Source organism: Jaculus jaculus, chromosome 1 (genome assembly GCF_020740685.1).
Source record: "Jaculus jaculus isolate mJacJac1 chromosome 1, mJacJac1.mat.Y.cur, whole genome shotgun sequence".
Lineage (NCBI taxonomy): Eukaryota > Metazoa > Chordata > Mammalia > Rodentia > Dipodidae > Jaculus > Jaculus jaculus.
In genome coordinates this window covers 74,241,585-74,266,534 of record NC_059102.1, presented here as the reverse complement: position 1 = coordinate 74,266,534, position 24,950 = coordinate 74,241,585, and the positions used below count along the sequence as shown (strand labels likewise).

General features: G+C 38.8%; 1 pseudogene; it reads right to left on the bottom strand.

Moving 5' to 3' along the window:
- Nucleotides 1–22,261: 22,261 nt before the first annotated feature.
- Nucleotides 22,262–22,636, bottom strand: LOC101597465 (annotated as a pseudogene).
- Nucleotides 22,637–24,950: the final 2,314 nt, after the last annotated feature.

The window sequence follows — 24,950 nt, the reverse complement described above, 5'->3', positions numbered from 1 at the left end:
TAAACCAGTACAAAATAGCAGCAGTTCTTTAAGGAAATAATTTTGGCCATGTTCAAATAGAATTCTGCCAGTTTACTGTACTTTTCTTCCCTTATTGAGATAATAGCTACATAAACATAAACATTGAGAAAGGTTGGGTTTGGTGGCACTCACTTACAATCCTAGCACTTGGGAGGCAGAGACCTTTGAGGTCAACCTGAGCAACGTAATAAAACACTGTCAAAAGAAAAAGATGTTGAGCTTCACAAATTAGCCAAAATAAATATATTTAAGTGATTATTCCAATCACTGATCTCATCATGAAGTTTAATTGCTGTTTAATTATGTATTTATCAATAATTTAATTCATTTATAAGATAAATATTTATTATATTTATATTGCCATTTTCACAATTTTGTGAGATATGGTCTCATGTATCCCAGGCTGTTTTGAATTCACACACATATATATGAACAAGTGCATGCACATATACAAAATGCACACATTAATGTGAAAATACACATACACACAGCACTTACAGAAAATCACATGCACACATGCCAACGAAAGCACGTATGTATACATGCACCCTCACATATATTCACCCAGGCATGCAGGCACTATGCACACATGGACATACTCATACATAATGATACACAAGTTCGTAGGATGAATTGTTCACATGCAAAAATGTACATACAGCCGGGCATGGTGGTGCACGCCTTTAATCCCAGCACTCAGGAGGTAGAGGTAGGAGGATCCCATGAGTTTGAAGCCACCCTGAGGCTCCATAGTGAATTCCAGGTCAGTCTGGGACAGAGTGAGACACTACCTTGAAAACTCCTCCCAAAAAAATGTACATACAGAGATATGCATATGTGCTGACATACCTATCTACCATAATGTGAACAATCACACATATACATGCCTTAGTGTGTGAACATGCTGATGCATGCACACACACAGAGACATTGACATATATAAACAAACTTGCATACACACACACACACACACACACACACACACACACACACACATTTTAAAAGGGCTGGAGAGATGGCTTAGCAGGTAAGGTGTTTGCCTGAAAAGCCAAAGGACTCAGGTTCAATACCCAGGACCCATGAAAGCCAGATGCACATGGTGGTACATGCATATGGAGTTCATTTGCAGCACCTGGAAGCCCTGGTACACCCATTGTGTCTCTCTCCCTTTCTTTGTCTATCTCTCTGTATCTCTCAAATAAATAAATAAACATAAAATACAACTTAAAAAAACAGACAAACTTGCTCACATATTGACACATGCAAGGGTTCCCACATGGCACATGCACACTCATACTCAATGTACCTATACACACAAATGCACACAACTCTGTATGTGCTCAAAAGCACACATATACATATTGACACAGATGCATTTGCACACACATAGACATGTACAAACTCTCCCACAAACACTCTGACACAAACCCAAGTGAATGCACGTGCACACATTCTCATATGAGGACTTGTACACACAGACATGTAAACATCCACACATTTTCTTTTACCCACACTCACATACCTTTCCATAGATAATGGCATGCATTATGCAAACAACTTTAATGAACATGGAAACAAACTCATCCATGCATTCAAGAATTGAAGCATATATATATGCAAACTTGTATGTATATATGCACAGACAAGCATATAAACATACATAGACACATACAGAAAACATGTACTCACACAGTAATTCATGCACAAACACTTACCCACATGCCTGTGTGTGAATACATTCAAATGCAAGCCCTTGAGGGCTGGAGAGATACCTCAATGGTTAAGACACTTGCCTGCAATGCCTAACAACTTGGGCTCAATTCCCCAGTGCCCACATAAAGCCAGATACACAGAGTGGTGCATGCATCTGGAGTTCATTTTCAGTTGCTAGAAGCCCTGGAACACCCATTCTCTCTCTGTTTCTCTCTCTTGTTGCAAATAAATAAATAAAATATTTAAAAATTAATGTACATACTTGAATACATGCATGTAGATGTAGACACATAAAAACATATACATGCAGACATACACACATCTCTATAAACATTTGAATAAGTCTGAATGCATACACATTAACACATTCACACACACACACACACACACACACACATATACAAACACAGTTGCACAAACGCACAATCAGGCATTATCAGGCATATATGCATGCAGATGTATATGTCTGAACAAACACATTTATGCACAAATGCATACAGGCATGCACAAATGCAGCCATGCATGCTAACACACACAGAAATAATGTACACACATCTGCTAAAATCCACATGCACAAATTAAAGCATGCATGTTAACATGGAAATACATGGACACATGTGGGTACACAGTCACATGAAAGCACACATGCAAATACTATCACATTACACATATCTCAATATATACAGGCAAAATATACACTTGTCCACTAACACACAAACATATAAACACACACATGCATGTGCAAACTAACATTCTCAAAAGTCTACAAATACACATGCACAGTAGTGTGTAGCACACACTCAAAAGCACACAAACATGACCCCATACATTCAGCATATACATATGAACATAAAAGCATAAGCAAACACATGTTTACATGCACACATGAACATGCACAGATACAAACATGCTCATACACATAATACAAATAAAATATGTATGAACACATGCACAAATTTAGGTGATTTGCATATATGCCTACACATGTACAAAGGTACACTCATTCATGTAACAGCATATACACATGTGCACTCATGCAAGCACGCATCCTAGTTTTCACATACACAGATGCATCTAGGCATTCAAGACCTATACAAACATGTATACATGTACATGTTACATGTGATAATTTGCATGCAAACACAATTGACAAATTATTATGCACATACTTGTACATAAGCACATACTGTGCATATACACATGTCTGTGGATAGCAATGCACATTTATACACACAGACACCTATTTGTGCAATCATGCACAAGTGCATGCACCTATGCACGCAAATATACATGAGAGCACTTCTGTATCATACACATAAACAGACACATGCTCCCATACATCTAGATAGCCAAATGTGAAAAATTCTATCTGCAAACTTAAAGCACTCATATGTACATGCACACACAATAACCCACATATTCATACAGCCTTTTAGATGTAGGCACAGTCATACTTACAGACACAAATATGTATATAGGCATACCACAAACCACACTTAGACACTCATGTATACACACCTATATATGCACAAATGCACACACTTTTACTCATAATTCCCACACATATATTCATATGCTTCCACAAAAGCACACCCAAATATGTAAATAGCCAAACAACAATTGTACACATAGAAATACATACTCACAAGTGCACAAATGCACATATGTGCACACAGATGAATGTAGATATGCATAAAGATAAAAACCCATGTGCACACACCGACAATCACAGACAAATAAATGCTAATGCATGTAATCATACATACATGTACACATATATACAGAGATGCACACATGCAAATGAACACACATGTCCATGCACAGAGAAGTGTACACATATATCCACAGATTACATACCCATGAGAACACACACATGTCCATACATATAGGCATGAACATACCATGCATGCAAAAATATGCATGTATATTCACACAGAGCAGTACACAGGTGAATGCACATGATCTCACATTTCTGGTTGTTGTGTGAAACTTTCTCTGAAGAAATGTAAATAGGCTTCTACCTATTCACCATAGATAGGGCATAGAAACCAGACCAAAATACAACTTCACCAAGATGCAACTTGGTAGACCAATGCATTTATTGGGTTACTTACAGACCATGGGTGACTCAAGGGAAACTGCATCACTGAAAATCCCACCTTGGCCTAGGTGATGACTCATGGAGCCTGAATCCCTGGAACTCACTAAAAATGAATAGAAAGCACATCTGCCTAAACATCCAATCACAAACCTGAACACACACCATGCAAACAAAATGCTCAGGCAACTCACATGTAAGTACACAGATACATTGATGTGTGCAGTTATACCTGCAGTCATAAAGTCACACACAAGTACACAAGTTCATCCCTTTACCTCCATATACACACACCTGAATGCATAAGGACACATGCAGGCATGAGTACACCTGCAAAACCATATATGTATGCAAGCATAAACACTCAAGACATATCTAAGCATGCACACAAACACACACATTTATATATGTGAGCACACATATAGGCACATATTCTCACAAACATGCTCATGCTTGAACACATATACATAAAGCACACAAAGTAGGGCTGAGTGTGGTGGTCAATTCCTTTAATCCCAGCACTTGGGAGTTCGAGGCCACCTTGAGATTACATAGTGAATTCCAGGTCAGCCTGGGATAAAGTAAAACCCTACCTTGAAAAAAAACACACACACAAATTACACATGTACATATACACACATATCCAACATTCACATGCATGAATATACATGCACACACTCGGCAAGCATGCATACATGCATACATAGACTCATGTGTACACGCATCACAAATTCATAACTGTACAGATGCATGTTCATATGAACAAGGATGTATATACTCTTGGGTCTGCATATGAACTTCTCCTAACATGGGCTGTGACAAACACATTTTAACAAATAGACATGTAAACACATATAAGGAAACATACATACTCAAGCATACAACACACAGAACATGTATACCCACATACTCACTGTGGTAGTTTGATTCAGGTGTCCCCCACAAACTTAAGTGTTCTGAATGCTGGGTTCCCCGCTGATGCAGATTTGGGAATTAACACCACCAGGAGGCAGTGTATTGTTGGGGGTGGGCTTATGAGTGTTATAGCCATCACCCTCTTGCTAGTGTTTGACATACTCTCCTGTTCCTATAGTCCACCTGATGTATGCCAGGGGGTGATGTCCACCCTCTGCTCATGCTGTCATTTTCCTCTGCCATCATGAAGCTTCCCCTTTAGTCGGTAAGCCAAAATAAACCTCTGTTGTTGTTTTTTTTTTTCCCCAAAGCTGCTCTTGGTTGGGTGATTTCTGCCAGCAATGCTAATCTGACTGCAACAGTCACATATATGAACATACATCCATTCAGGCAGACAAAAGCACACATGGAACAAAGAACATACATGTACACTAAAAGATCCACATATGAATAAATTCAGGCATAAAAATTTTTGCATGCATGCACAGATAGATACATGTGCAATAATCACACACAAATGGAAGCAGGCATGCAGAAAATACTTGCAAAAATTCATGCTAACACACAGCCACAAATACACATGCAAAACACACACAACTGCCAAGATGCTCACACATGTATGTGTCTACATACACATGAACATGTCACCACATTACACACATGTACTCAGAGTGGATACATCCAGACATGCACATGAGCACACATGAAAGAACATGCATTTGCAGGCACACTGATATAGACATGCATTTGAAAACATATGCATGGAAATATATCACACACATTACATACACATATGCAAAGTTACACAGACACATACATCAGGACACTCAAGCACGTACAAAACTACATATATACAATCACACACTCATAGCCATGTCTATACATGTAAAACACATGTGAAGGCAAAGCTGCCAACACCTGCATTGACACATGTGCAAACATATATACATACCAGGAACTATTCATGTAAATATTTACATGCAGGCTGACATAAAGGCATGTATCACACAAAACACACATGTGCATACATGTACCTATGGTTACTTTAATGTCCACACATAATCACCTATGTAAATATGGGCACACAAAAATCATGTGAACACAGGCTATAAATACCTGCATAGGTAAACACATATATGTATATACCTAGGCACAGTTATACACACTCATGCATGCATATTCACAAGGAAGCACACATGTTCACATATGTACATATGTGTACACTCTTACACAAATGTCTGAGCACATGAATATATACACACAAACATACACTAATATGCATGCATGCAAACACACAGGTAAAAATATGTGAATACAATAGCACACAAAAACACACAAACACAAGCACACACATATGTATACCAGTGCTTATTATATACATGTGCACATACATACATGTATACATTAAACCACAAGCATACATACAACCACAATCAAACACATATTTATATACACATGCACACATAAGGACACAGAAGAACACATGGATGAAAACATACACATGAAAATGTACATGCATGTTCTCACATGCACATACACATTTACATGAGTTTGAATGCCCACATATGTGGAGCCTTGTACCATGCACACATGAAATACACAAAGGCAAACAGACTCATAAGCAGAGGTCCATGCCCACATGATCTCATGCACATTAACACATGCCTGTAACCACACACACATGGCAACAATGCATATGTGTACCAAGTACATGCATGTACAAGGTGACCAATATGTGAACATATAGAGACGAGTGGAGTCTGATTCAAAGGCTTTGAAATAGCAGAACGGACCAATACAATAGGAAGACAAATGCCAAAGTCTTTTCTTCTGTTTTACATATTTATCAGATATTTTTATATTCTAGTATGTAGTATGTAGTCTGTGTTTTAACAAAAGCAATCTTCATGTTCCTGCAAAATAGTCCAAGCATCTGTTATTGTAACCCACATGGGAATGTGTGGTCCTACAGTAGAATGTGGTTCTGCTCTGACAGGTTGCCTGGTAGTTGACTTGAGTCTTATTGAGTTTACTGAGAACAACTCATGGGATGATGGTTTTTTTCCCCTTGATCATAAACTCCTTTTTGTCTTTGTCATTGTAGCCATTCCAAACTGCCCTCATTTTGTTCTTAGTTTAGTCATATGGGGCTCCTAGTCTATAAGAGTTTTTCCTTGTGGCCTAATCTTGTGTTTTATGGCAAAGTTGACAGGATTTTGTGGTAATTTGAATGTGTTTTTTTAAAATTTTTATTTATTTATTTATTTGAGAGAGACAGACACAGAGAGAAAGACAGATAGAGGAGAGAGAGAATGGGCGCGCCAGGGCTTCCAGCCTCTGCAAACGAACTCCAGACATGTGCGCCCCCTTGTGCATCTGGCTAACGTGGGACCTGGGGAACCGAGCCTCGAACCTGGGTCCTTAGGCTTCACAGGCAAGCGCTTAACCGCTAAGCCATCTCTCCAGCCCGAGAAGTTGCTTTTTAGATTGGACCAGTGAAATCCAGTTTTATGGAGTTTTTTGTGTCTTCTTTAAAATACTAGCTTTCTATACTATGCATCTTCCACCATGGGTATGTTTGCCAGGGCCCAGGGGTGCTTATCTGGCAGACTGCCAGTGCCTAAGCAGAATCAATGGAGATTCTGAATGACTCACTTGTGGCAACTTTTGTAAACTTGGTCTGTAGGGGGCACCAAATTCCAGCTTGTCTGTAAAATCAAAATGCAAGTTACATGCTTCCAACATATGACACAGAATAAACATCCCCTTTCCTACAGGGAAGAATGGGGGCATAGCAAGGACAGATTGGATCATAGCAAGAGCAGAACACAGAATGGCAAATTCCAAATCCTTCAGCTCCAAGTTCAGTATTTGGGGTTTGTGGTAGAATCCTCTGATTTCTAAATGACTTGGGTACCCCCACCCCTCATCTCTTGCCTGAAGCACACATAGACTTTCTCTTGGGCTGACTCCACCCCAAGCCTATAGCTCTCCTTGGGGGGTGTTGTAGTCAGTTCTGCACTGCTGGGATGAGCATCCAACCAGGCACAGTTTATGGGAGGAAGTGATTTAGTTTAAGCTTACGGATCCAGAAGAAGTTCCATCAATAGCAGAATAAGACAGCCCCCTTTCACAGATCCAAGCAGAGAGAAAAACTACCAACAGCCAACACCATAGATGCAAACATGGACCCACCAGAGCTTAAATTGCTCTCTATACCTTTGGGCTGCAATTCAGACTTACCCTCTGTCCCCCAGCCCACCCTGTGACAAGCCTCCTTTAGGAGGAATCTATCTGCTAGGGCTGAAGTTGCAAACTCAATGTTTTAAAAAATATTTTATTTCTTTATTTATTTGAGAGAGAGAGAGAATGGGCATGTTAGGGCCTCCAGCCACTGCAAATAAACTCTAGATGCATGCACCCTCTTGTTCATCAGGCTTACGTGGGTCCTGGGGAATCGAACCGGGGTCCTTAGGTTTCACAGGCAAACACCTTAACCACTAAGCCATTTCCTCATCCCTGAGTCTTTGGGGCCAGACATTTACACTATAACATTCAAACTATCATGGTGGGCATCTCCTGCTTCTGGCACCTCCAGCATCCTGGGGTTCCCATTGGAACTTAGGCTTCCTCTCTACCACTTCACATAATGGACTCTCAGGGCATCCTTGCAGGGAACTCAAACCTGTCTTACATTGGCTAGACTCAGCAACTCCCTGAAACTGGAGCATGATGTTTTGACTCTTCAATTTGGCATTTTTCATACCTGTAAATCAGATGCCATGTGTATGATACTGCCAAGTTCCATTGCCAGCTGGGATGGAGCATAGCCTTGTTGAACCTCAGTTGCAAAGGCCTGTGTGTTTCTTAGGAAAATAGTTCTTTAGACAGTAATTTTCTAGGAGCATAGAACTCCTTAAGCATTCTCCCTTCTGACCTTCAGGAGCTTTCCAGCTTGGGTACTGTGCCCCAGGGCACCTTTCCTGTTATCCTAGTGTACCAAATTAGTTTCTCCTTAATCATGCTAATTTCTTTATAAAATTTTTTTATTGACAACTTCCATAATTGTAAACAATATTCCATTGTAATTCTTTCCTCCCCCGACTTTCCCCTTTGAAACTCCACTCCCCATCATATCCCCTCCCCCACCAATCAATCTCTCTTTTATTTGATGTCATGATCTTCCTATTATGATGGTCTTGTGTAGGTAGTGTCAGGCACTGTGAGGTCATGGATATTCAGGCCATTTTGTGTCTGGAGGAGCACCTTGTAAGAAGTGCTATCCTTACTTTGTCTCTTACATTCTTTGTGCCACCTCTTCCGCAATTGACCCTGAGCCTTGTAAGGTGTGATAGAGATATTTCTGTTAACTATGCTAATTTCCTTAATGAGTACAGATGCTTTGATTTAGGTACTCTCCTTGTCTGGAACTAAATTTGCTTATAAAACTTTCCTCTCTAAACTTCACTTTTCCTCCGCAGGCAAGGTCTCATGTTAGCCCAACCTGACCTGTAGCTCACACTGTAGCCATGGCTGGCCTCAAGCTCATGATGATCCCCCTACCTCAGTATCCAGAGTGCTGGGATTAAAGACATTTGCCACCACCATGTATGGCTAAACTTCATGTTTTATTTATTTATTTATTTTTATGTATTTTTTTTTTTAAATTAGTTTTCTATTCAGCAAATACATGCAGTTTGGTACCACTGTTAGGCTCATCCATGACCTACACCCTCCCCATTGGCCCCTCCTTGTTGAGGTATATGGGTCATGCATTGTGGAGTTAGCCCACAGTTACAGGTAGGATAAATGTCTCCGCATATCCTGACCCAACATGTGGCTCTGACATTCTTTCTGCCTCCTCTTCCACAAAATTTCCCTGAGCCATGTTGGGTTCATTTTTGGTCTGCTTCAGTGATGAGGTGTTGGGGGCCTCTGAGGCTCTGGCTCACTGATTCGGTAGGAGTTGATTTTTCTCTGTGTTGGTCTCCTTCCTCCTTGTGCTGGTTTTTGGCTCATCAGGAAAACAGCACCCTTGCTTGTTTCGCTAATTTTCCTTAGTTTCAGCTGGGACCCTGTTGAGGTATGATGGGGTGGCTTTCTCCTTAGGATCTGCATCTATCTGAAAAAGAGAAGTATATTATCCAATGAAAAGTAAGTTAGTTCCAAGACAAATGAAATAACCCTTACTTTTTTTTAGAGAGAGCTTAATAGGTGTAGGCCCTCTTGTAGCCCATGATTGATGGTAGCTTGATATTGGAAAGAGGGTTTATGTTTGGATGATTCTGACTTGTTTCCCAGCTCCAGCTATGGGTCTTGTACCACTGAGATGATCTGTTACCCAAATCAAGAGCAGTTGGTTCCCCACCATGGCTGTGTGCCACTATTGCACTTGTGTGGGCATCACAACCAGTTATTTGTTGCTAAGTAGGTTAGACCATGAGTTGCTTGGAGAGATATTGGTTATTTCCCCCAGTTGCCCATGTAGCACCTTCTGGCACTAGATACGCTGACTGTCTGGGGACTGACTCTTTCCTGGCCTCCAGCCATGCCATTCCATTTTATGAGTCAGCTGCATATGGTGTCTTCAGCAATAGGGTCTTACCACTAACCTTTGGTCATCAAATACTCTGACAGAAATCTGTCATTCTTTTAGGAAACCTTGTAAGTTTCTCTGATCAAAAGCTCATTGTGGATAATAGCCCCATGCTGGTACTGGGAGTCACAGGTCAGTACCTACTAAGAAAATGAGGAAGAATATAACTAATATACAAGAGTTAGGGAGGAGAGAGAGAGAGGGAGAGGGAGGGAGGGAAGATGTAGAAGGTTTAGGTTAGATTGATCCTACCCTCTCCAGTGTCTTGTGGTTCAGGTGTTTCCTATAAAGGCCTGGTGAGGGTTCAACCATTTGGTCTGCCTTTTAGGAAGTAGAATTTTATGGTACCATTGCCGTTTGGGTCTAGATTAGTGTTTCCCACCCCTTCTATGCCCAGCCCTCCCTCCCTGTCCATCTTAGTATCTAGTTCATGAGATGCTTGCTGGGTATGTAAGGTATCTTGGGTAGATTCAGGTTAGGTGCTGTAGATTAGTGAGACTATGTGGCAATTTTTTTCTGTGGTTGGGTAAGTTCACTGAGGATGATCTCTTCCAGGTTCACTCATTTTTCCTCAAATTTCTTTGTGTCATTTTTTTCTTACTGCTGTGTATAATTCCATTGTGTAGATATACCACATCTTAGTTATCCATTCTTCTAGTGATGGACATCTGGGTTGATTCCACCTCTTAGCTATTATGAATTGAGCCGCTACCAAACATGGTTGAGCAAATCTCTCTGGCCTGTGGTTTGAAGGTTTTAGGGTAGATGCCCAGTAAGGGAATAACTGGGTCTGTTGGTATCTCCATAGTCAGCTTTTTCAGGAGTCTCCATATTGCTTTCCAAAGTGGATGTACCATCCTACATTCCCACCAATAGTGGATGAGTGTTCCTACTCCACCACATCCTTGCCAGCATTTATTTTCATTAGATTTTTTTAAATTTTTAAAATTTTTATTAACATTTTTCCATGATTATAAAAAAAATATCCATGGTAATTCCCTTCCTCCCCACTGACACTTTCCCCTTTGAAATTCCATTCTCCATATTACCTCCCCATCTCAATCACTGTACTTACATATATACAATATCAACCTATTAAGTACCCTGCTCCCTTCCTTTTTCTTCCCTTTATGTCTCCTTTTTAACTTACTGGGCTCTGCTACTAAGTATTTTCCTTCTCACGCAGAAGCCCAATCATCTATAGCTAGGATCCACATATGAGGGAGAACATGTGGCGTTTGGCTTTCTGGGCCTGGGTTACCTCACTTAGTATAATCTTTTCTAGGTCCATCCATTTTTCTGCAAATTTCATAACTTCATTTTTCTTTACTGCTGAGTAGAACTCCATTGTATAAATGTGCCACATCTTCATTATTCACTCATCAGTTGAGGGACATCTAGGCTGGTTCCATTTCCCAGCTATTATAAATTGAGCAGCAATAAACATGGTTGAGCACGTACTTCTAAGGAAGTGAGATGAGTCCTTTGGATATATGCCTAGGAGTGCTATAGCTGGGTCATATGGTAGATCAATCTTTACCTGTTTTAGGAACCTCCACACTGTTTTCCACAATGGCTGGACCAGATTGCATTCTCACCAGCAGTGTAGAAGGGTTCCTTTTTTTCCACATCCCCGCCAACATTTATGATCATCTGTTTTCATGATGGCAGCCAATCTGACAGGAGTGAGATGGAATCTCAGTGTAGTTTTAATCTGCATTTCCCTGATGACTAGTGACGTAGAACATTTTTTTAGATGCTTATATGCCATTTGTATTTCTTCCTTTGAGAATGCTCTATTTAGCTCCATAGCCCATGTTTTGATTGGCTTGTTTGATTCCTTATTATTTAACTTTTTGAGTTCTTTGTATATCCTAGATATTAATCCTTTATCAGATATATAGCTGGCGAAGATTTTTTCCCATTCTGTAGGTTGCCTCTTTGCTTTTTTCACTGTGTCCTTTGCAGTGCAAAGTCTTTGTAATTTCATGAGGTCCCAGTGATTAATCTGTGGTTTTATTGCCTGAGCAATTGGGGTTGTATTCAGAAAGTCTTTGCCAAGACCAATATATTGAAGGGTTTCCTCTACTTTTTCCTCTAGCAGTTTCAGAGTTTCTGGTCTGATGTTAAGGCCTTTAATCCATTTGGACTTAATTCTTATGCATGGTGAGAGAGTAGAAACTATTTTCATCCTTCTGCAGATATATATCCAGTTTTTCCAACACCATTTGCTGAAGAGGCTGTCTTTTCTCCAATGAGTATTTTTGGCATTTTTATTGAATATCAGGTGGCTATAGCTACTTGGGCTTACATCTGGGTCCTCTATTCTGCTCCACTGATCTACATGTCTGTTTTTGTGGCAGTATCATGCTGTTTTTGTTACTATGGCTCTGTAGTATAGGTTAAAATCAGGTATGGTGATACCACCAGCCTTATTTTTGTTGCTCAGTATTATTTTAGATATTGGAAGTTTTTTGTAATTCCGAATGAATTTTTGGATTGTTTTTTCTATTTCCAGGAAGAATGCCTTTGGAATTTTGATAGGGATTGCATTAAATGTGTAGATTGCTTTAGGTAAGATTGCCATTTTCACAATATTGATTCTTCCAATCCAGGAACGGGGATGTTTTTCCACTTCCTAGTGTCTTCTGCAATTTCTCACATGAGTATTTTAAAGTTCTCATTGTAGAGATTCTTTACTTCCTTCGTTAGGCTTATTCCATGGTACTTTATTTTTTTTTTTGATGCAATTGTTAACGGGAGTGATTCTCTGATTTCATCCTCTGTGTGTTTGTTGCTAGCATATATAAAGGCTACTGATTTCTGTGTATTTATTTTGTCCTGCTACATGGCTGTAGGTTTTGATCAGCTCTAACAGTTTGCTAGTAGAGTCTTTACAGTCCTTTATGTATAGAATCATGTCATCTGCAAATAATGATAACTTGATCTCTTCCTTTCCAATTTGTATCCCTTTTATGTGTGTCTCTTGCCTTATTGCTATGGCTAAGACTTCCAGAACTATATTAAATAAAAGTGGGGACAGTGGACACACTTGTCTTGTTCCTGATTTTAGTGGAAAAGCTTCCAGTTTTTCCCCATTTAGTAATATGTTGGCTGTAGGCTTATCATAAATAGCCTTTATTATACTGAGATATGTTCCTTCTATTCCCAGTCTCTGTAGAACTTTTATCATGAAGGGATGTTGGAATTGTCAAATGCTTTCTCTGCGTCCAATGAGATGACCATGTGATTTTTGTGCTTCAACCCATTTATATAATGTATTACATTTATAGATTTGCATATGTTGAACCATCCCTGCATCTCTGGGATAAAGCCTACTTGGTCAGGGTGAATGATCTTATTGATATACTCTTGTATTCTGTTTGCCAATATTTTGTTGAGAATTTTTGCATCTATGTTCAGGAGGGAGATTGGTCTGTAATTTTCTTTTTTTGTTCTATCTTTGCCTGGTTTTGGTATCAGGGTGATGCTGGCCTCATAGAAAGAGTTTGGTAGAATTCCTTCTTTTTCTATTTCCTGGAAAAGCTTAAGAAGCAAGTCTGGTAAAATCCAGCAGTGAATCCATCTGGGCTGGGGTTTTTTAGTTGGGAGATTATTGATAACTGTTCAGGTCTCCATATTTGTTATAGGTCTATTTAAGTGATTAATCTCATCTTGAGTTAATTTAGGTAGGTCATATAGATCAAGGAAATCATCCATTTCTTTCAGATTTTCATACTTTGTGGAGTATATGCTTTTATAGTATGTCCCTATGATTTTTTGAATTTCTCTGGAATCTGTTGTGATGTTACCTTGTTCATCTCTGATTTTATTAATTTGTGTCTCTTCTCTCTTTCTTTTGGTCAGATTTGCTAAGGGTTTATCAATCTTGTTTATTCTTTCAAAGAACCAACTCTTTGTTTCATTAATTCTTTGGATTGTTTTTTGTTTCTATTTCATTAATTTCTGCCCTCATCTTTATTATTTCTTCCCGTTCACTGATTTTTGGTTTCCCTTGTTCTTCTTTTTCCAAGGCTTTAAGGTGAAGCATTAGGTTGTTTACTTGCGACCTTTCTAATTTCTTAATATAGGCACTAAAGGCTATAAATTTACCTCTTAGAACTGCCTTCATTGTGTCCCAGAGAGTTTGGTATGTTGTGTTCTCATTATCGTTTGACTCTATAATTTTTTTTTTATTTCCTTCTTGATTTCTTCATTGACCCATTCATCATTTAGTAGTGTATTGTTTAGTTTCCATGATTTTGTGTCTGCTCTATAGCCTTTCTTGCTACTGATTTGTATTTGTAGTTTAATTCCATTGTGGTCAGATAGAATGCAAGGAATTATTTCAATTTTCCTGAATTTCTTAAGATTTGCTTTGTGTACTAATATATGGTCTATTTTAGAGAATGTTCCATGTGCTGCTGAAAAGAATGTATATTCTGCAGCCTTTGGATGAAATGTCCTGTATATATCTGTTAGGTCCATTCCTTCTATGACCTCATTTAGTACTGATGCCTCTCTGTTTATTTTTTCTCAGGATGACCTGTCAATTGATGAGAGTGGGGTGTTAAAGTCACCCACCACCACTGTGTTTGGTGTTATCTGTGACCTTAGTTCTAATAGTGTTTATTTGATGAATTTGGGAGCCCCCATGTTAGGCACATATATGTTTAGAATTGTAATGTCCTCCTGTTGGAGTGTCCCCTTACTCAATATAAAGTGACCTTCCTTATCTTTCTTGACTAACATTGGACTGAAGTCTACCTTGTCAGATATTAGGATAGCAACACCTGCTTGTTTTCTAGGCCCATTTGCTTGAAACACCGTTTTCCAACCTTTCACCCTAAGATGATGTCTATCCTTTGTAGAAAGGTGAGTTTCTTGGAGACAACAAATTGTAGGATCCTGCTTTTTAATCCAGTCTGCAAACCTATGTCTTTTTGTTGTGGCATTGAGGCTGTTGATATTAAGAGATATTATTGAAAGGTGTGTATTTATGTTTGCATTTTTTTTTTTTTTTTGTGGTTTGGTTCTACCTGTGCTCTCTTGTGTTAACTAGTATTTGAGTATTGCTTGTTTTTTCTAGGTTCCTTATATGTGTGCTTTTCCTTTTCTTCAGCATGGAGGATTCTATCAAGTATTTTCTGTAGAGGTGGTTTTGTCTTCAAATACTCCTTTAACCTGCTTTTGTCATGGAATGTCTTTATTTCTTTATTTGCAGGACAAAGTAACCTTGGTTGACAGTTGTTAACATTCAGAACTTGGAATATATCATTCAAAGCCCTTCTGGCTTTAAAAGTTTGTGTTGAATAATCTGCTGTAATCCTAATGGGCTTGCCTTTGTAGGTAACTTGATTTTTCTCTCTAACTGCTTTCAATATTTTTTCTTTGGTGTGTGTGTTTGGAAGTTTGATTATATTATGGCAAGGAGAGGTTCTTTCCAGGTTTTGTCTGGCTGGGGTTCTAAAGGCTTCCTGTATCTGCATTGGCACCTCTTTCCCAATTTGGGGGAAATTTTCTTCCATGATTTTGTTGAAGTCGCCTAGTATGCCTTTGGAGTGCATTCTTCTCCTTCTACTATGCCCTGAATTCTTATATTTGATCTTTTCATTGTGTCCCGAATATCTTGAAATTCCCACTCATACTTTTCTATAAGTTTGTCTTTCTCTTTGTTGGACTGTGTTAGATCTGCCACCTGGTCTTCTAGCTTAGATATTCTGTCCTCTCCCTCATCCATCCTACTGGTGAGATTTTCTGTAGAGGTTTTATTTCATTAACTGTGTTCTTCATTGCTAGTAATTCTGACTGGTTTTTCTTTATTATTTCTTTTTCCTTATTTGTGTCTTGTATTGCCTTCTTTATTTCATTAAATTGGTGTCCTGTGTCTTCTTTGATTCCTTTGATTTCCTCTTTGATTCTTTTGATTTGTTCTTTGACCTCTTTGGACATATTTACAATCATTCTTTTGAACTCTTTCTCAGGCATTTCATCTAACTCGTTCTCACTGGAAGACATTTCTGATGCATTAATACTTTTAGGTGGATTTATATCGTCTTGCTTTTTAGTGTTTCTTGTGTTATAATGTATATATTTTTGCATCTTGGATTAAGTTAATGCTTGGATTTTCTAGCTAGCTGGGTATTCTTAGCTGTATCAATTGATTTGATGTTATATATTTTCAGGGTAGGAGCTTAAGGTGTTAGGTGTGGCTCTTAAGAGTCTCAGAATATCTATAAAGGTGCTCATAGGGTTGGGTTTCCCTGCTATGGGAGTATTCAAGCAGGCTGAGTGGAATAAAATACAGGTAGATTCTAAAAGTTAACTAAACACTGTACCCATTCAATCAAAAACAGCCCCAAGTATGTATGCCAGAGTAGTTATTATAACAACCAGATCCTCTATCAATATAGAGGTTAAGATTTCTGGTCTGTTGAGGGATCCAAGTCGCTTGTGACCAAGTGATACTCTTCCCTGGTGCAATCCCAGTTACCTTGGATGATTTTGGTCTCAGTCAATTTGCTGCCTGGTCGTTGGGCTGCTGTTCTGATTTCTGGAGCTGGGCACTGGCTTTTCCTGTGGGGCAAACCGAGCCTGGCAAGTGTGCCCTGCAGATCAGCACCCCTGTTGCTGGAAATGCTGCTGCTAAAGCTGCCGCTGCTGGGTCTGCAGCCACTACTGCTGAAGCTGCTGCTGGGCCCACCGTTGCTGATGCTTCTGCTGCTGCTGCTGTAGCTGCCACTGCTGGAGCCACCCCTGCTGCTGAAGCTACTGTTGCTGGGTCCACTGCCACTGCTGCCACTGAAGCTGCTGCTGCGTGATCTGCTGCTGCTGCCACTCCTGGGTCTGCTGCTGCTGGGTCTGCTGCTGCTGCTGCTACTGGATCTGCTACTGCTGAGGCCGCTGTTACCTGTGTTGGAGCCACTGATGTTGTTGTTGAACTCCGCTCCTGCTTGGGTCCTGTTGTGGGCTCAAGTTGGCGTGGCCTGGTCCCAGGATGCTGCTCTATTTGGTGGAGCGTGGCTCAGGCAGTGGGGGAGGGGAGGGAGCCGCATCTGCTCTGGTTCTCTTGCTGTTCCACGTGTCCTTCTACCTCATGGTCTGCTCCTCCGTTGCTCACTGCTGCTCTCCCTTCATGTTTCCTGAGTTGCGGAGAGCTCCGGTGTGAGTGGAAAATCCCTGCACCTGGCTTTTCCTGTGGCTGGAGCCGAGCCTGGCGCTTTCTGTTGTGTTGCTGCCACCACCGCGGTTGACAGAGCTGCTGGAGTCACTTTTCTGGCCTGTGCGGGCTCTGGATGCTCTGGATCTCTTCCACTTCTCTGCTGCTGCTTCAATTTCCTATACACCTCACTCTTTAGTAAAAGTGTGTATTTTGCTGAGTTTTTTTGGTCTTCCCCCCCCCCCACCAGGCTGTTTTGGCATGGTACCTACGCTGCCATTTTAACCAGAAGTCGCCACTGGACTCTTGATGGGGACTGCATTTAATGTGCAGACTGCTTTTGGTAAGACTACTATTTTCACAATATTTATTCTTCCAATCCAAGCCATGGGATGCATATCTTTCAATTTTTTGTGTCTTCTGCAATTTCTATCTTAAGTGTTTTAAAGTTTTCTTTGTAGGGATCCTTCACTTCCTTGGCTAGGTTTATTCCAAGATACTTTATTTATTTATTTATTTATTTATTTATTTTTGATGAAATTGTGAATGGGAGTGATTCTCTGGTTTTTTTTCTTCAGTGTGTTTGTTGTTAGCATATAAGAAGGCTACTGATTTCAGTGTGTTTATTTTCTATCCTGCTACATGGATATTGGTATTTATCAGGTCTAACAGTTTACTGGTAGAGTCTTTAGGGTCCTTTATGTATAGCATCATATCATCTGCAAATAATGATAATTTGATTTCTTCCTTTCCAATTTGTATCCCTTTTATGTGTGTCTCTTGCCTTATTACTATGGCTAAGACTTCCTGTACTATATTAAATAAAAGTGGGACAGTAAACACCCTTGTCTTGTTCCTCATTTTAGGTTTTTCCATTTACTCTTATGTTGGCTGTAAGTTTGTCATTAATAGTCTTTATTATGATGAGGTATGTTTCTTCTATTTCCAGTTTCTATAGGACTTTTATAGTGAAGGTATGTTGGATTTTGTCAAATTCTTTTTCTGCATCTAATGAGATGATCATGTAATCCTTTTCCTTCAGTCCATTTATATACCGTATTACATTTACTGATTTGCATATGTTGATCCATCCCTGCATTTCTGGGATAAAGCCTACTTGGTCAGGATGAATGATCTTTCTGATACATTCTTGTATTTTGTTTGCCAATATTTTGTTGAGAATTTTTTTCATCTATGTTCAAGAGGGAGATTGACCTTTAATTTTCTTTTTTGGTTTTTTTTTTTTTTTTTTTGAATTTGGTATTAGAGTGATACTGGCTTCATAGAAGGAGTTTTTTAGGGTTCCTTCATTTTAAATTTGTGAAAAAGTTTCAGAAGCATTGGTGTTAGTTCTTCCATGAAAGTCTGGTAAAATTCACCAGTGAATCTATCTGGGCCTGGATTTTTTTAGTTGGCATATTTTTGGTAAGTGCTTGGATCTCTGTACTTGTTATAGGTCTGTTTAAGTTGTTTATTGCATCTTGATTTAATTTTAGTAGGTCATATAAATCAAGAAAATCATCTATTTATTTCAGATTTTCAAACTTAGTGGAGTATGTGTTCTTATTGTATGTCCCTATGATTTTTCTGGATTTCTCTGGTATCCTCTGTAATGGTGACTTTTCATGTCTAATTTTATTCATTTGTGTCTCTTCTCTCTTTCTTTTGGTCAGATTTGCTAAGGTTTCAACAATCTTGTTTATCCTTCCAAAGAACCAACTCTTCATTTCAATAATTCTTTGTATTATTTTTGTTTCTATTTCATTAATTTCTCCCTTAACCTTTATTATTTCTTCCCATATACTGATTTTTGGTTTGCCTTGTTCATCTATTTCTAAGGCCTTAAGGTGGCATATTAAGTCATTTTCTTGTTACCTTTTTTTTTTTTTTTTTTGGCTTTTTGAGGTAGGGCCTCACTCTAGCCTAGGCTGACCTAGAATTCATTCTGTATTCTCAGGGTGGGTGGCCTCTAACTCATGGTGATCCTCCTACCTCTGCCTCCCAAGTGCTGAGATTAAAGTCGTGTGCTACCATGCCCAGCTACTTGTCACCTTTTTAATTTCTTAATGTAGGAACTTAAAGCTATTAATTTCCCTCTTAGGACTGCCTTCATTGTGTCCCAAAGGTTTTGGTATGCTGTGTTCTTGCTATCATTCGATTCTATGAATTTTTTGATTTCCTTCCTGATTTCTTTACCCTTTCATCATTTAGTAGTGTATTATTTAGTTTCCATGACTTTGTTTATGCTCTATAGAATTTCTTGCTATTGATTTGTAGTTTGGTCCCATTGTGATCAGATAGAGTGCAAAGAATTATTTCAATTTTCCTGTATTGTTAAGATTTGCTTTGTAGCCAGGTGTGGTGGCACATGCCTTTATTCCCAACACTTGGAAAGCAGAGATAGGAGAATAACTGTGAGTTCAAGGCCACCCTGAGACTACACAGTGAGTTCCAGGTCAGCCTGAGCTAGAGTAAGACCCTACCTTGGAAAACCAAAAAAAAAAAAAAAAAAAATTTGCTTTGTGTCCTAATATATTGTCTATTTTAGACAATGTTAAATGTGATGATGAAAAGAGTGTGTATCCTGCAGTATTTGTGTGAAATGTTCTGTTAGGTCCATTTTTTCTATGGCCTCATTTAATCCAGATGCATCTCTGTTTATTTTTTCCCAGGATGATCTGTTGATTGATGGGAGTGGGGTGTTGAAGTCACCCACTACAACTGTGTTTGGTGTTACCTGTGACCTTAGTTCTAGTAGTGCTTGTTTAATGAAATTAAAAGCCCTCATGTTAGGTGCATATATGTTTAGGATTGTAACCTCATTCTGCTGGAGTATTCCCTTAATCAATATAAAGGGACCTTCCTTATCTTTCCTAACTAATGTTGGTCTGAAGTGTATCCTTTCAAATATCAGGATAGCCAAATCTGCTTTTTTTCTAGGCTCATTTGCTTGAAACACCATCTCAACCTTTCACTTTATGATAGTGTCTATCTTTTGTGGAAAGGTGAGTTTCTTGGAGACAACAAATCAAAGGATCCTGCTTTTTAACCCAAGCTGCAATCCTGTGTCTTTTGGATGGGAATTGAGGCCATTGTTATTAAAAGTTATTATTGAAAGATGTGTATTTATTCTTGCCATATTTTATGTTTTGTAGTTCTTCCAGTTTTACCTTTCGTCTCTTGTATTAACTAGTATTTGCGTGTGGTTTACTTTTTCCAGTTTCCTTTTGTGTGCTTTGCTTTCTCTTCAGCATGGATGATTCTTTCAAGTATTTTCTGTAGAGCTGGTTTAGATTTCATGTACTCCTTTAGCCTGCTTCTGTTGTGGAATGTCCTCATTTCTCCATCTATTTGAATGGATAGCTTTGCAAGATAAAGTAATATTGGTTGTCAGTTGGTATCTTTCAAAGCTTGGAATACATTATTCTAAGCCCTTCTGCCTTTTAAAGTTTGTGTTGAGTAGTCTGCTGTTATCCTGATGGGCTTGCTTTTTTATTTGATTTGATTTTTCTCTCTAACTGCTTTCAGTATTGGTATTTTTTTTATTATTGCTATTTCCCTACCCATGTACTATATTGACCTCCTTATTTTATTTTATTTATTTTTAAAAATATTTTAAAATTACATATAACCTTAGAATACCTCTTACCATGGTGTAAGTCTTAAAATTTTAATGTATGTTCCCTGCAAGACTAACTTGTAAATCACATCCAGGCTTTGCTGGGGAGGAGCACTCATAATATATGGCATAGCAATTATTTTCCCAGTCATCAAACATTTCTAAATGTTATTAAACTATATTTGCCAAGTTCTTTTACTTAATATATACAATTTACAAATAAGTTAATAGGAGGAAGCAGAGGGAGGTCTTCTGGTACATATGGTGCAAGCATACAACTTTCCCCCATTAGTAGCAGTTCTGGGCATGTCCATCTGATCTGAACTCCCACCTGGAAATAGAGTAACATTCAAACAGTGGAGCTCTTGCTTTTTCACACACTGCAACTCACTTCCTTTCATCATAGCTAACAAAAATAAAAACAGTATTTCAAAATCTGTCTTTACACCCACACCTTGAAGTTTAACACAAATTCTTTGAACAATTGGGAAGAAAAACACTTTTTTTGGTAGAAATTCCATAAAATAATTTTCAATTCACAAACATGTATCTACTAGTAAAACCAGCAACCCTTGTGGAGTGTATGTGCAATGACACTTGGCCCCTCTGAGGTATAAATGCAGCTATATTTGCACTAAGTAAATAGTTTTTTTTTTTTTATAAGGTATGCCAACGGTTTGAATAAAATTTGGAGTGATGTCATCCTGACTGACTGGAAAATTATTTTTATAATAATGGAGGTTAACTATTTTTAAGAGAAAACATATACTTTTAGCCCAGTAATACAGCCAGAATTCTGAATTCCTAAACCAATGCAGATGGTGATTACATTTTTAAAAATATTTAACATTGCAAACTGATTTCCAAAAAAAAAGAAAAAAAATAAATATTTTAGATTCAGCAGGACACCACAAAAAAGCATACTATAGATAAGTATGAAATCTGTCAAACTTTCCAAACAGAGATCCTTTTAATCCTTTCCCAAATCTCTGTGGAAATAGTAGGTATACAATGAAAGTGAGACAGGAGCACCTAGATGCTCCCAGAGGCTTGCTACGTTTCAGTATTCCTGCCCCATTTCCTGTGCAGACAGCTGACATGGTAAGTCCATGTGACAATAGTTCAGTGACTCCTTCGCGCTTACCACTGCTGCCAGCTGAAGTCATCATTGCTTCCAAATACCAAGAAAAAGCCTAGTATAGTTGCGAAGATGACCGTGTTTCCCATGAGAACAGGTGCACATGCTCCCCACTTAATCAGATGTGCTCTGGCAAATACAATCAGAAGTCCAAATGCGGAGATACCAATGCCTGTTGTGAGAAATATGGCCAGTTCCTTATGGCATCTGTGTCATCCACTAGTCTTCTTGCTATGATGTAAAAAAACAGAACAAACAGCGGCCAATATTGGTTGTATATTGGAAGGGCACATCCAAGCATTAGGAACATCACCCTGACTGCTCCTCCAAAGGACAAACTGATCAAAGCTTTGATGCCAGCCATGGTGGTGATGTCCCTCGGGGCTCCACACACTCAGGCGGCGGCAGTGGGGAGACCCTGGACGCTGACCTCCTTATTTTATTAAGTTGGTTTCCTGTGTTCTCCTTCATGAATTTGTTTTCTTCTTTGATTCCTTTGATTTCTATTTATTTATTTATTTATGAGCAACAGGCAGACAGAGAGACAAAGAGGCAGATAGATAGAGAATGGGCACACCAAGGCCTCTAGCTACTGCAAACAAACTCTAGATCCATGTGCCATCTTATGCATCTTGTTTACATGGGTCTTTGGGAATCAAGCCTTGAACTGGGGTCCATAGGCTTCACAGGCAAGTGCTTAACCACTAAGCCATTTCTCCAGCCCTCTTTGATTTCTTTTAACATACATTTTTTGACATATTTGTCAGGTATTTTATCAAAATCAGTCTCACTGGAGGGCATTTCTGATGGATTTATAATTTTTGGTGGAATGATATTATCTTGATTTTTTTGTGTTTCTTGTATTACAATGTAGAGATTTATTTGCCTTTTGAGTTAATTTGATACTTGTGTTTTCTAATTGTCTGTATATTCTTAGCCATGTAAATCCAACTTTATATATCTTCAGAGTAGGAGTTTAATGTGCCATGTTTGGCTCTTATATTGCTTCCTAAGTAATAGCTGAAGTGACTCTAGGTGTTGAGTTTGCCTATGTTGCAAGTATTCTAGTAGGCTGGGTGATGCACATTCCTGGCAAATTCTAAAATTCCCCTGAGAAATACACACATTTAGTCAAAACCAGTACAGTGTATTTATGTAAGAGTGAGGATTAAAACAAACAGAGAATCTAACTAAGCCAAAGTCTCTAACATGTGTTGCCCCATGCTCTTAATCCTGACAAGTGGGAGGCTGAGATTTCTGGTCTGAAATGGGTTCCAGGTCAGCCTGTGCCCAAGTCAGACCCTGCCCCTAATAATGAAAAAAGGCTATGGTCCTACAAATCTGGAAATGTCAAACACAATAATAGTCAACAGCAAAATACAGCTTATTTGAGAATAGTAAATAGTGGCTGTGCAGGATGCCTGGAGTTGTCCTGGATCCCTTCAGCTGGTCTCCTTTATGATACCCTTCAGTAGCTTCTCAGCTTGTCCCTGCTATCTCTTCCTTCATTTTTTTTTTTTTTTTTTTGACTTTGAGAGGAGGCTGGTGTGAATGAAAAATCCCTTCACCTAGTTTCTGCTCCTGCACCTATGTGCTGGCCATGCTGGTGTGTGGATTGGGGCTGCTGGTTCCTCAGCAGGATTCTGGCCAGCTTCCTTCTTGCTTGAAGGTCTGAGTGTCTTCTGTTTCTCGACTGTGGTTGATAATTTCTTATCCTTATACACCTCCACGTTTCAGTGGAAGAGTGAATTTTGCTGTTTTCTGCTTATTTCCCTCCGTTGGCTGCTTTGGCATGGCTACTATGGTGCCATCTTACCTGGGAGTTGGAGATGGGATTTTTTTTTTTGTTGTTTGTTTGTTTTGAGGTAGGGTCTCACTCTAGCCAAGGCTGACCTGGAATTTACTATGTAGTCTCAGGGTGGCCTTGAACTCATGATAATCCTCCTATCTCTGTCTCCTGAGTGTTGGGATTAAAGGTGTGTGCCACCACACCAAGTATGGAGATGGGGTTTTGATGGAGGATTATACTGAATATGAAAATAACTTTTGTTAATCTAACCCATGAGAATGGGAGGTCTTTCTGCGTTCTAACATTTATCAATTTCTCTCTTGAGTGTTTTAAAGTTTTCATTGTTGAGGTAATTCACTTCCTTGGTTAGGATTATTCCTAGGTATATTGATTTTTTGAGTCATTTGTGAATGGAGTTGCTTTCCTGACTTCTTTCTCAGTTTGTTTGTCATATATAGTAAGTCTATAGATTTTTATGTTATTTTTGTAACCTAACACTTTGTTCAAAATGTTTACCAGTTCTCAGAGTTTTCTGGCTGATTCTTTAAGATTTCTAATGAATAAAATCATATCATATGCAAATAATTGTATTTTGACTTCTTTCTTTCCTAATTGTATTCCTTTTATTTTCTTCTTTTGTCTTATTGACTCAACTAAGGCTTCCATAAATATATTAAATAAGAGTAGAGAAAGTGGAAAGCCTGGTTTTGTTGTTGATTTTAGTGAAAATGTTTGAAGTTTTTCTTATTTAGAATAATATTGGCTATAGGTATGTACACATAGCTTTTATTATGTCAAAACTTTTCTTCAGAATTTTTATCATGAAGGGATGTTAGAGTTTGTCAAAAGCCTTTTCTACATGCGAATTTTTGGTCCTTGAGTCTATTATTTAATGTACTACA